Below are 9,879 nucleotides of genomic sequence, written 5' to 3'. Positions count from 1 at the left end.
CTCTCCCAGGCTCCGTGGTGTTACCACCCTGGCCTCTTGCTCCTGTTTGTCTAACAGGCCGAATATTCTTTTACCTCACTGCTTCCTTCTATTGTTGGAATACGCAGACCCAAAGTCTGCAGCTTCCTCCCCCACATGTCTCTCCTCTGGGCACATGTCTCTCCTCTTACAGCACCTGGGCATGGTGTTAGTTACTGACCTGTGCTAAGTCCTCCAGGTGTCAACAATAGAAAGACAGACTAGTTGAAGGAATGGATGGATTGCTCTTACTGACGTCTCCAAGCTGTGTGTTGACTGGATTCCTGCCTCCTTGGCTTCTGCAGAGAATGAGGGGTCTGTCACCTTCCCCAGGTGCCACAGTTTTGTGTAATTCAGGCTGGCCTCAAATTTAAGTCACCAAGGATGATCCTGTCTCCCAGGCCTGTTTCACTACTGGCCTTTTTTTTTTTCTGGATTCATGTTTTATTATGCTTTTTAAAATTTGTCTTGTCTATATTTATACACATACACCTGTATACATACATACATACATACATACATACATACATACATACATACATACATAGATGTATGTGTGTGTGTGTATGGGTATTTTGCATGCCTGTGCGTGCTTGTGTGTCTATTGCCTGCAGAAGCCAGAAGAGGGCACCAGCTCCCCTAGATCTGGAGTGACAGTCCCCTGTGAGCCACCATATGGGTGCTGGGAATCTGGGTTCCCTGGAAGAGTAGCGTAGCTAGTCTTTTAACTGCTGAGCCATCCCTCCAGCCCCGTGGGTTCGTTTTTGAGATAGTCTCACAGTATAGCCAAGGCTTTTGATCCTTCTCATTCTCCGGAGTGTATGCTTTGTCTCTTGCCTTCCACCTGAGAACTTTCACTATGGTTATCTTGGAGAAAGGGTCTCACTATGTAGCTCTGGCTGATCTGGAACTCACCATGTATACCACACTTGCTCCAGCCTCTCTGAGCCTCCCAAGTGCTGACCTGGCCCTCATCTAAGTCTTCTTCATTTCTGCTTCCTGTCTTCTACAGAGTGTCTGGCTTCAAGTTTCCTCTATACTTAGCAGCTAAAGCCATTTCCTAACAGTATTGCTAATACCCTAACAGTTACAGTTCAGGTCCTGCTCTCACTCCTACATGCCAAACACTCCTGTGTGCCTTGCTCACTGGTCCTCACAGCTGTGGTATCGGGGCTCGTGTCATCGCTTCAGAAAAGAGAGGAGAGCACAGACATGGATGTCCTGCCCAAAGTCTTAATTCATCTTCCAAGCCAAAGCAGGTAACTGCAGGCAGGGCCCTAAAAGTGCTAAGGTCTGCCGCTTCCACAAAGCCATCTCATGCTCAGGAGAGAACCGCCTGACCAAAGACCTCTTGTCGCTAGCTCTGTTAAGCCGAAACCCAGGCAGAGCCTTTAATGGGGTCCACTCGGTCCTCCCCTCTGGGAAACAGCTCGGGTCTTCACTCATGTTCTCACCTTAGTTTGGGAGGGCAAAGGGACAGGTGTCCCTCTGCCTTTGGATTCGTGCCTCCTTGGCTTCTGCAGAGAATGAGGGTTCTGTCACCTTCCCCAGGTGCCACTGTCCTCTTCTCTAGAATTTTTCTTTGGTCTCATCTGAAAAAGATAAGCCTAAGGATGGAAGATGAGGAATTAGAGTTGCCAGGTGACCCCAGCCCATCTACACTCATGGCAAGGTTTGTGCTAGGTAGGGGGACAACACCCCTCACACACAAAACAAAACAAAACCCTGGAGACATTTCTAGTAGTCTTGTCCTGTCTTTCCACCTCTGACCCACTCATTCCTGTCAGTGTGGAGTTCCCTCTGCCCTGGTTTGAGAATCCCAGGAATGTGGAACCTAGGGCCTTCCCTCTATGTTCCAGCCCCACCCCACCCCCCACACTGAACCCCCTGGCCCTGTGAGGGAAGTTTTATTCAAGGAGGGGGGGAGGAGGTCCTGAGCCTCCAACTGGGAAAGAAAAGCAGTATGGGGCTCAGCTCTTCCCCACCCCCACCCCCCTCTGCCCCTCCCCAAATCTGTTCTGCCCCTTTTCATCACAGATGGCTGGCACCCTCACCAAAGTTTCTCTTGATGGTAATTGCTCCTAATTGTTTTCCCTGGCTTACAAGGCCTTTCTTGGCTGCCCTTAGCACATGAGACTCAAGGAGGGAGGCAAGCCCCTTTGGAGCTCGAAGCCCAGCTTTGCAGATGTGATTTAGAGGGAAGGAAGGCTCACATCACAGAGAATAGTAACCAGAAGAGAAGAGCACGGTGGGGGGTGCCCCCCCCCCTGCTTTCCTTCTCTAGGACGCTCAGTAGGTCTGTCAGAGAGGGACTGGCAGCCACTCTTTAGTAGAGCTGGGGAGCTTGAGGGGTGGTGGATGTCCAGAAAAAGGGTCCCATGGAATCTCATACACTGGTTAGAAAGGAGTTTGGGGGCGACAGCCAGAGAGAAGGCATAGAAATGTTTTAGTGGTTCAGTGTTTAGTGCAGAGCCTGTGGTGTGCTAGGCTCCTGTACTAGCTTTCTGTCCCCTGGGACATCTTGCTCTAGCGCCAGCCCTAAGTGTCATACCCAGTTCCATGGCTTCTGGCAGCCTGAGCTACAACCCAGGGATCTCCTACTCCCTTCACCCCGACTGCAGCTTCTCTCAGCTGTACAGGACCTGTTCTAGTGGGCACAGCAGCCTTTATGAGAGGAATCCAGGGGAAAAGAAGTAAGGATGGAGAATGGACGAGTTTTACACAGCTGCAGACATCTAAGGAAGCCTCATAGGTGTGCCAGAAAGGGAGGGTCTGGGCTAAGAACATTCCCTTAGATTCAGGGCGGGATGATGGTGCCGTCTCTACTGAAGCCTTTCTCATGTGTGGTGGGTCAAGATATCATATAAGACTTTTATAAAAATTTCTCTATAGGCAAGGGAATATTTTTCTGTCTGTATATGCATCCATTTACCTGTCTGTCTACTAACCTCTATTCAACCATTCACTCAATTGCTTCTTTGGGTCCTACTCTGTGGCAGGCTCTGGGGTATAGGGAGGATATGGTACGGTTGCTTGTCCTCACAGGAACTTCACCAGTTCCTTCTTCAGAAGCCAGATCTCCCTTCTGTCATGTCAGGGACCCGACTCCAACCTAGGAGGTCTTCCAGTGGATAACTAGAAGTCTCAAACCAGGGGCCATTGATAATTAGGGCCAGAATAGTGGCTGGAGGAATGAGGAAGGTACCCAGCCAGGTCACTGAGCCCATCACTGTGGTTTGGCTATGCTGGTTTAAAAAAAAAAAAAATTAGTAAGCTTGGACAAGTGTCTTTCTGTTTCCTGTGCTCCAGGCTGTTCTCAGACAGGAGTCACTCCATTAAACAAACTACAGCCAAGGGCAACAGGGCCTGGGCCCAGAGAGGTCTGGAAATGAGAGTGGGAACATGGAGCCCCAGACAAGACCTGAGCCTGCTTGTCCATTACAGGTAAAATTGTGTGAGTGAAGCTGGCCGGCTGGAAGTATGAGCACACAACCTGAAGGCTGAGGCTGAGTTAGGAGAAAACCACACTGGGAATCCCAAGCACCAGACAGCACACACATTAAGTGAGCTCGGCATGGACTTAGGAATAGCGTTCTCTTGCTGGAGCCTGTTGAAGAGATGAACAGTAGGAATAAGAAGGGATAGACAGTAACAGGACATTGGGTGGGGCGCCAACACACACACTCCTCTGAGCTGCAGCGTATGTGACATCCTCTGCAGATTTTACTTCATTCTAAAATCAGAAGGACTGTGTGCTTTGGGCTTCCCAGGCCTCTCCCCTTTCTCCATGTGGCTGAGGTGGAGTTAATGGGACCTGCGTACACAGAGCCTCTCACAGCCTTGAGGACAGAGGCCCATTCATTCCAGGAGCTGCAAAGCACCTCTCAGGCTGGCCTGTAGTCCTAGTCCTGTGCCACCGACGTGCAAGGGAGCGACGTGCATCTCTGCACATGCAGCCTTGCCCCCAGGCACACACACAAAAGACACACTCAAGCCCCTGGACCCCTCCCTACCACATGCCTCTTGGCTCAGGCCCTGGCTGTGCCTCTCTCGGTCAGTCTTTACCCATTGGAGTTAGCTCTGACAACCTTCTGGACCGCAGGCAGCCCACCTGGGTGGTACCTGTGAAACTTCCAGGACTTGAGAGGAGAAATAGCTAAAGAACATGAAGACATTACCTGCCTCAGAGTAAGGGGTTCAGGCGACAGCTGTGTCACCAGCAAGCTTTGAGACCTTTCCCAAGATACTTAACCTCTCTGGGTTTCAGTCTCCTTACTGTGAGGTGGGAGAGAAGACTGAGTAAGAGATCTTTATAAGCCCACTGGGATGATGTACAAGACAGAGCCTTTGAGTACACCCCCATCCCCACCCTACCCCCAGAAACGTAAGAACCAGGGAGCTGAGCCTGGGGAGGTAGCCCAGTGGTCAAGAGCCAAGAGCACTGGCTGTTCTTGTAGATCGCCTGCCTAGAGTTTGATTCCCAACACCCATATGACAGTTAACATCTAACTGTCTAACTTGATTTCCAGAGGACCCAGCACCCTTTTCTGGCTTCTGCGGGTACTGCATGCATGTGGTGAACAGACATATGAAGGCAAAACACTCATATATGTAAAAATCTTTTTTTAAAAAAATTAGTTCTGGGAATTGCAAGAGTGAGCTTCTTTGTAAATGATGCAAGCATTGCTATATTCAACCCCTGCAGTCCTTCAGGGTCAGGGTCAACTTCACCCATCCCATAGTGTCTTCATGGTCTTCATTGCTATGCCTCAAGCTGTGGAAACACTCCCCTGCCTCACTGCAGTGCTGTCTTCTGATGGACCACTTCCTGGATTGGGTCCATCTCTGCAGGGACCAAGGGAAGGTGGCAGATGCTGGGAAAAGTAGTATCCTGTGACCACACTCCACAGGCCCTCTGTGTCTGGATGTCTCCTTGCCCCTAATCCTGCCTGTGCAAGAGTGAACATGAGGATGTTCCCAAACAGGAGCCTCTAATTTACCTGAGGACCTTCGTTCCCACCCCAGAACAGGCTGAATTCCTACCCTGAAAGGCCCTTGTGGGCTGGGGGTTGGGCTATGTGATGGTAGGAAATGTAGACTGGATGGTCCAAAGCTAGTCTGGAAACACCTTCACACACCAGGTAAACACAGGTGCTGCATGGCAGCTGGGCAGTGGTGGCGCACGCCTTTAATCCCAGCACTTGGGAGGCAGAGGCAGGCAGATTTCTAAGTTCAAGACCAGCCTGGTCTACAGAGTGAGTTCCAGGACAGCCAGGGCTATACAGAGAAACCCTGTATAGAAAAAAAAAAAAAGAAAGAAAGAAAGAAAGAAAGAAAGAAAGAAAGAAAGAAAGAAAGAAAGAAAGGAAGAAGGAAGGAAAGAAGGAAAAGTGCTACATAGCTAAAATATAAATGTTTAACTTAAATGTTTGGTATTCTTTAAGTGTCAAAATAAGTGATCATTATGGAAAAAATTGGAAATTTAGAACTCTTCACCATTACAACTGCTTTTTAAAAATACCAATCTTTCAATGATTAGCACTTGTAAATGTTTTAATTCACCACTACTAAGGGTTCTGCATCGTCCTCAAATAAGAGAAACAAATTTTCCCTCTCCCATAGCCCTTGGGGCTAGAAGAACAAGCCTGTGCAGTAGAAGACCAGAGAACTCAGAGGCTTTATTTGAGCATCAGAGCTATCAGTTGCTAACTAAGGGGACCCTGGCTTGTCTTCCCTGTATCCCACTTGCTCACCTCAGCCTGTAGTATTTCTAATTCTCACCCATACGGATGACATCATCAGTTTCAGATATGAGAGCACACTGACAGAAGAGGATGGAAGGAGAGTCAGAGAGTGGCCACCAGGAGACTCATGATGTCATCTCTCTACATCATGGCCTCAAGTCCAACTCAGAGATCCTTAGGGAAGGAGACCTTAGACCCTCCAGTTTGGGGCTCACAGTTAAGTGAAGGCACTCTAAGTTGCTGAAATAAACACAGTTTTTTCACATGGACAACGTTTTAGATTTCATTCAAGGTGCATTTCTTAAAGGATCATTGCTCTACCAACCAGCCACAGAACCAGGACCATGAGAGGCATTGACTCTTTAGAGAACCCCCACACGTAGGGCTGCACAGTCCCATGGTGTCCATGAGGACTGCCCTCTACCGTCTTCCCTCTGGCTGTGGCAAGATGAAGCTCAGGATAGGCTGTCAGACACATGGTTGTGTCAGCCCGTGAACTGAAGGTTGCCTCTCCCTGGACAGTCCCCAAGGGCTGCATATTTTTTCAACACCTCTCACCAGCCCCGCAGATGAATCTACCTTTTCTACGTGTGCCATTTGGCCGTTTCTGTTGCAGGAGGGCCACAGAGTCAATGGGTTCCACTGTTCTGCCACAGAGACAAACAGCCACAGCTCTGTTCTCTCGGCCAGCCCTGGGGCCTGGAGGCCTGTGCCTGTGGGAATTCCAGAATGGAAGAATGTTAAAGCTGGATGAGGCCACAGCCCTCGCCTAGTACTGCCCAGCCGGCACAGGGGGAAACGGAGGCCTGGGAGGCAGACAGCTTAAGGAGCATGCTTTCCTTAATGTGAATCTCAGCATGCACTTCACATCTGCACTGGTGATGTCCCAAAGCCCTGGCCTGTTAGCGTCAGATGTTCAATAATCGGAAAGCTCTAACTAACACTGGGCTAAAGTCAGACTCCCACTCCCTGCAGTTTCACCTTTGTGTAGTCTCCAGAGACCGATGGGACTGCCTTCTGAATTTACATTCGTCTTGTTTGTTTTTGCTTTCTGTTTTTCTAGATCAAAATCAATTTTCTCTACATTGGAGTGACACAGACAATTCCTGGCCTTTCTTAGACATCCTATGACCACCAGACACCCTGGCTCTCATGAAGAAAAAAAAATCCATAGTGGAATTTAATTTACAGAATTGAGAATGTGAAAGTCATGGGAGGCTCAGGACAACTTGATCAAGCTTAAGTTTGTTTCCAATAATTCCCTTGGTTCTGCCTGATACATCGACTTCCTTGCAAACCCGAAATACCCACACAAGTCCTGCCCATGAAGACAGTGATCTTTCCCTCCCTGCCTTTAAACCAAGCTTTGTCCCATACTTTGTATGGACCAGCCCAGAAGAAAAGTTTCTGCGCCAAAGAGGCGGGTCAGTGTTGGAGAGCATGAGCTGCTCTGTCAGAGGACCCTGGGTCCCTTCTCCAGCACCAGTGTCAGGTGGCTCACAAGTGCTACTCGCTCCAGACCCAGGAGGGCCTAGCACCCGACCTCTGCAAACACCTGCACTCACATACACTTTAAAATTGGTTGGTTGGTTGGTTGGTTTTTTAAAATGCATTTCTTGTGTGGGTCGTGGAATTAGCCTAATTGGCCTAGGTCAATCAAGGCCTTTATGTACACTAGGGGATTAGAGTGAACTCTATCAAAATAGCAGTCCTCTGCACAGTGGTGTGAGTGTGACCAGTACTGCGGGAGCCAGCCACAGTCTCATTTACAGAGGGCATTCGTAAGTGCTAAGGGAGATGGCATACAGGGTTTCAGACAGCGCCTGGCACATAGGACATGTTGCCATTTTTTATTAACTTAGCATTATTGGTGTCCTGAACACACAATCAGCTTTCAGTACTTCACTAAGGGCCAGCTTGGGGATATGCTTGCTGTGTACGACCTATGTGAGGGGTACAATTTAGTACATATGCAATATATAATGATTGTATATGATTGTATATAACTAGACAGGATTCCCAGCACTCTAAACACTTTAAAATTGTGTACGTTGAGAATCGTTGGCTTCTTTTCTAGTTGTAAAATGTCTCTCGAGTTAAGGAATTCCTCTTATTTAAGAGCTGTTTTTATTTTACATGTATAAGTGTTTTCCCTGAAGGTATGCCCGTGTACCATAAATGTGCCTGCTGCTCACAGAAGCCAGAAGAGAGTGTTGAATTCCCTAGAAGTGGAGTTACAGATGTTGTGAGCCACCATGTGATTGCTGGGAATTGAACCCAGGTCCTCTAGATTTAAGTGCTGAGCCATCTCTCCATCATCAAGGAGTCCCTTCATCTTTGGTACCCATTATCTCTATCCTCACTCCCAGTCTCTTGTGACCATTATTCTACTTTCTTTTATAATAATATTGACATTTTTGGCTTCCACAAATGAATGAAAATGTGGTATTTGTCTAGCTGTGCCTGGCTAATTTTAACATATAATTATCCTCAAGTTTCATCCACATTGCCACAAATGATAGGGTGTTATTCTTTTTATGGTAGACTGACATTCCACATGTGCGTGTACAATGCTTGCTTCATCCATTCATCTACCCGTGGACACCCTGGCTGGTACAAGCCTACCACAGTGGTTTAGAGTGGCCCAAGGGCTACAGTCTGCGTGTTGCTTCTCTCGTGGGCCCCTGGGAATAAGTTCAGCTCTGGAGCTCTACGATCCCACGCCTGACCGTGGCTTCTGCAGCCCTGGATCTCTCTCTCCCAGCTGCGCCAGCAGCTATTTTATCAAGGGAGTCTTGTGGTCACGACATTTTAAGTTTTTCCTCCTGAATTCCTGCTCTGTTCCATCCTTTGATTTGTGTTCTTCCAACACCAGTCCCACAACTTGTGCAAGAGAAGCATCACCCTCTTCTGATATCCCATCCTCCCAGGGACACAACCTCTCACCTAGACAGAATGTTCAGGGTCATCTTCAATGGCCCCTTCAGGGGTTCCTACCAACCCCTGGTTCTGTGGGGTTGATCACAAGTTTGAAGTATTGACACCCCGTGAGCAAACGCCTCACGTGTAGTTCACACCACAGTCTAGTCCAGATAGCTGCTCTATGGCCTCTCAGTGGCCTTCTTGGCACAGCAACCACAGTCAATCCTACAGCTTTCTGGGCACCAGTGGTGCTGGTCCCCAAGATTCTGGTGGCTTGCAGGTCAGTATCAGCCAACTGCCTTTAATTGGCTGTGCCTAGAGGAAATTGTCCAAAGGGGGTTCTTGCTGGCACCAGATAGCTTAATAAGACTCTGTGCCTCTGATCTGCTCAATGGCTCAATGACAAGGGAAGCTTGTCATCTGTAATTTACAGGCAAGAAGACTAGCCTAGGAAAGGTTTAGATGGCTCGCATAGGAGGAGCCAGGTAACCAGTGGGAGAGTGTGCCACCTGCAAGTCCAGTCCTTTGCTGTCCTGCCTGGAAGAGAACCGTGAAGGTCCCATCTTGTACCTAGCCCAGGGCCTGGTCTGGCAGTTATTTGCAATGCTTGGTCTTTTCTGTCACAGTCGGAGCCACGGGGATTGGGCTGAGCAACAGAGCAGGCAGCCAGCTTATTTCCTGCCCTGCCTTTGTCCCTCAGCGATGAAAAGATGGTGGGGGGTGAGAATGGGATCAAATTCTTAGCTACATCTAGAAACATGGCCACCTCGTCCCGCTGAGTTCTCAGGCTCTGCAGCTCTCAAGAGCACCTCCAGGTTTTCCTGACTTCAGACTCCCTGTTCACCTTCTGCTCCCCTCTGCTGGACCCGGTTTTCCTTTCTTCTAGGCTCTCTGTCTCAGCTTTTCTCTCACTAACGTCCTTTACCTAGGCCTCCTTCAGAGCCTCTAGACCTAGCTGGCCTGTGAGAGGCCTCCAGTACTGGGAAGAGAGGCCCCCAGTCCTCTGTGGGCCCTGCCCCTCTCACCTTAGCCGCCCCTCCTTGACAGTGGGGGCAGGGGCAGGCACAGGGCTGCAGTTAGAGCCACTTCCTCGGATACAAAAGCTTCTTTCTCCCCCTCAGAGATGAGGTTTCCAGGCAGGTTATTTTTATAGCAGAATCCTTCAGAGAAAATAAACAAAGTCACACACACCAGT

General features: G+C 48.9%; 1 long non-coding RNA gene across 1 annotated transcript; it reads left to right on the top strand.

Annotated features, from left to right (window-relative positions):
* Window positions 1–584: 584 nt before the first annotated feature.
* Window positions 585–8,218, top strand: Gm41395. Its single transcript, XR_875647.1, has 2 exons — window positions 585–3,462; window positions 6,826–8,218. It is a non-coding gene; the product is annotated as a predicted gene, 41395 (long non-coding RNA).
* Window positions 8,219–9,879: the final 1,661 nt, after the last annotated feature.

This window comes from Mus musculus, chromosome 15, assembly GCF_000001635.26.
Source record: "Mus musculus strain C57BL/6J chromosome 15, GRCm38.p6 C57BL/6J".
Taxonomy (NCBI): domain Eukaryota; kingdom Metazoa; phylum Chordata; class Mammalia; order Rodentia; family Muridae; genus Mus; species Mus musculus.
This window is presented reverse-complemented; position numbering and strand designations above follow the sequence as displayed.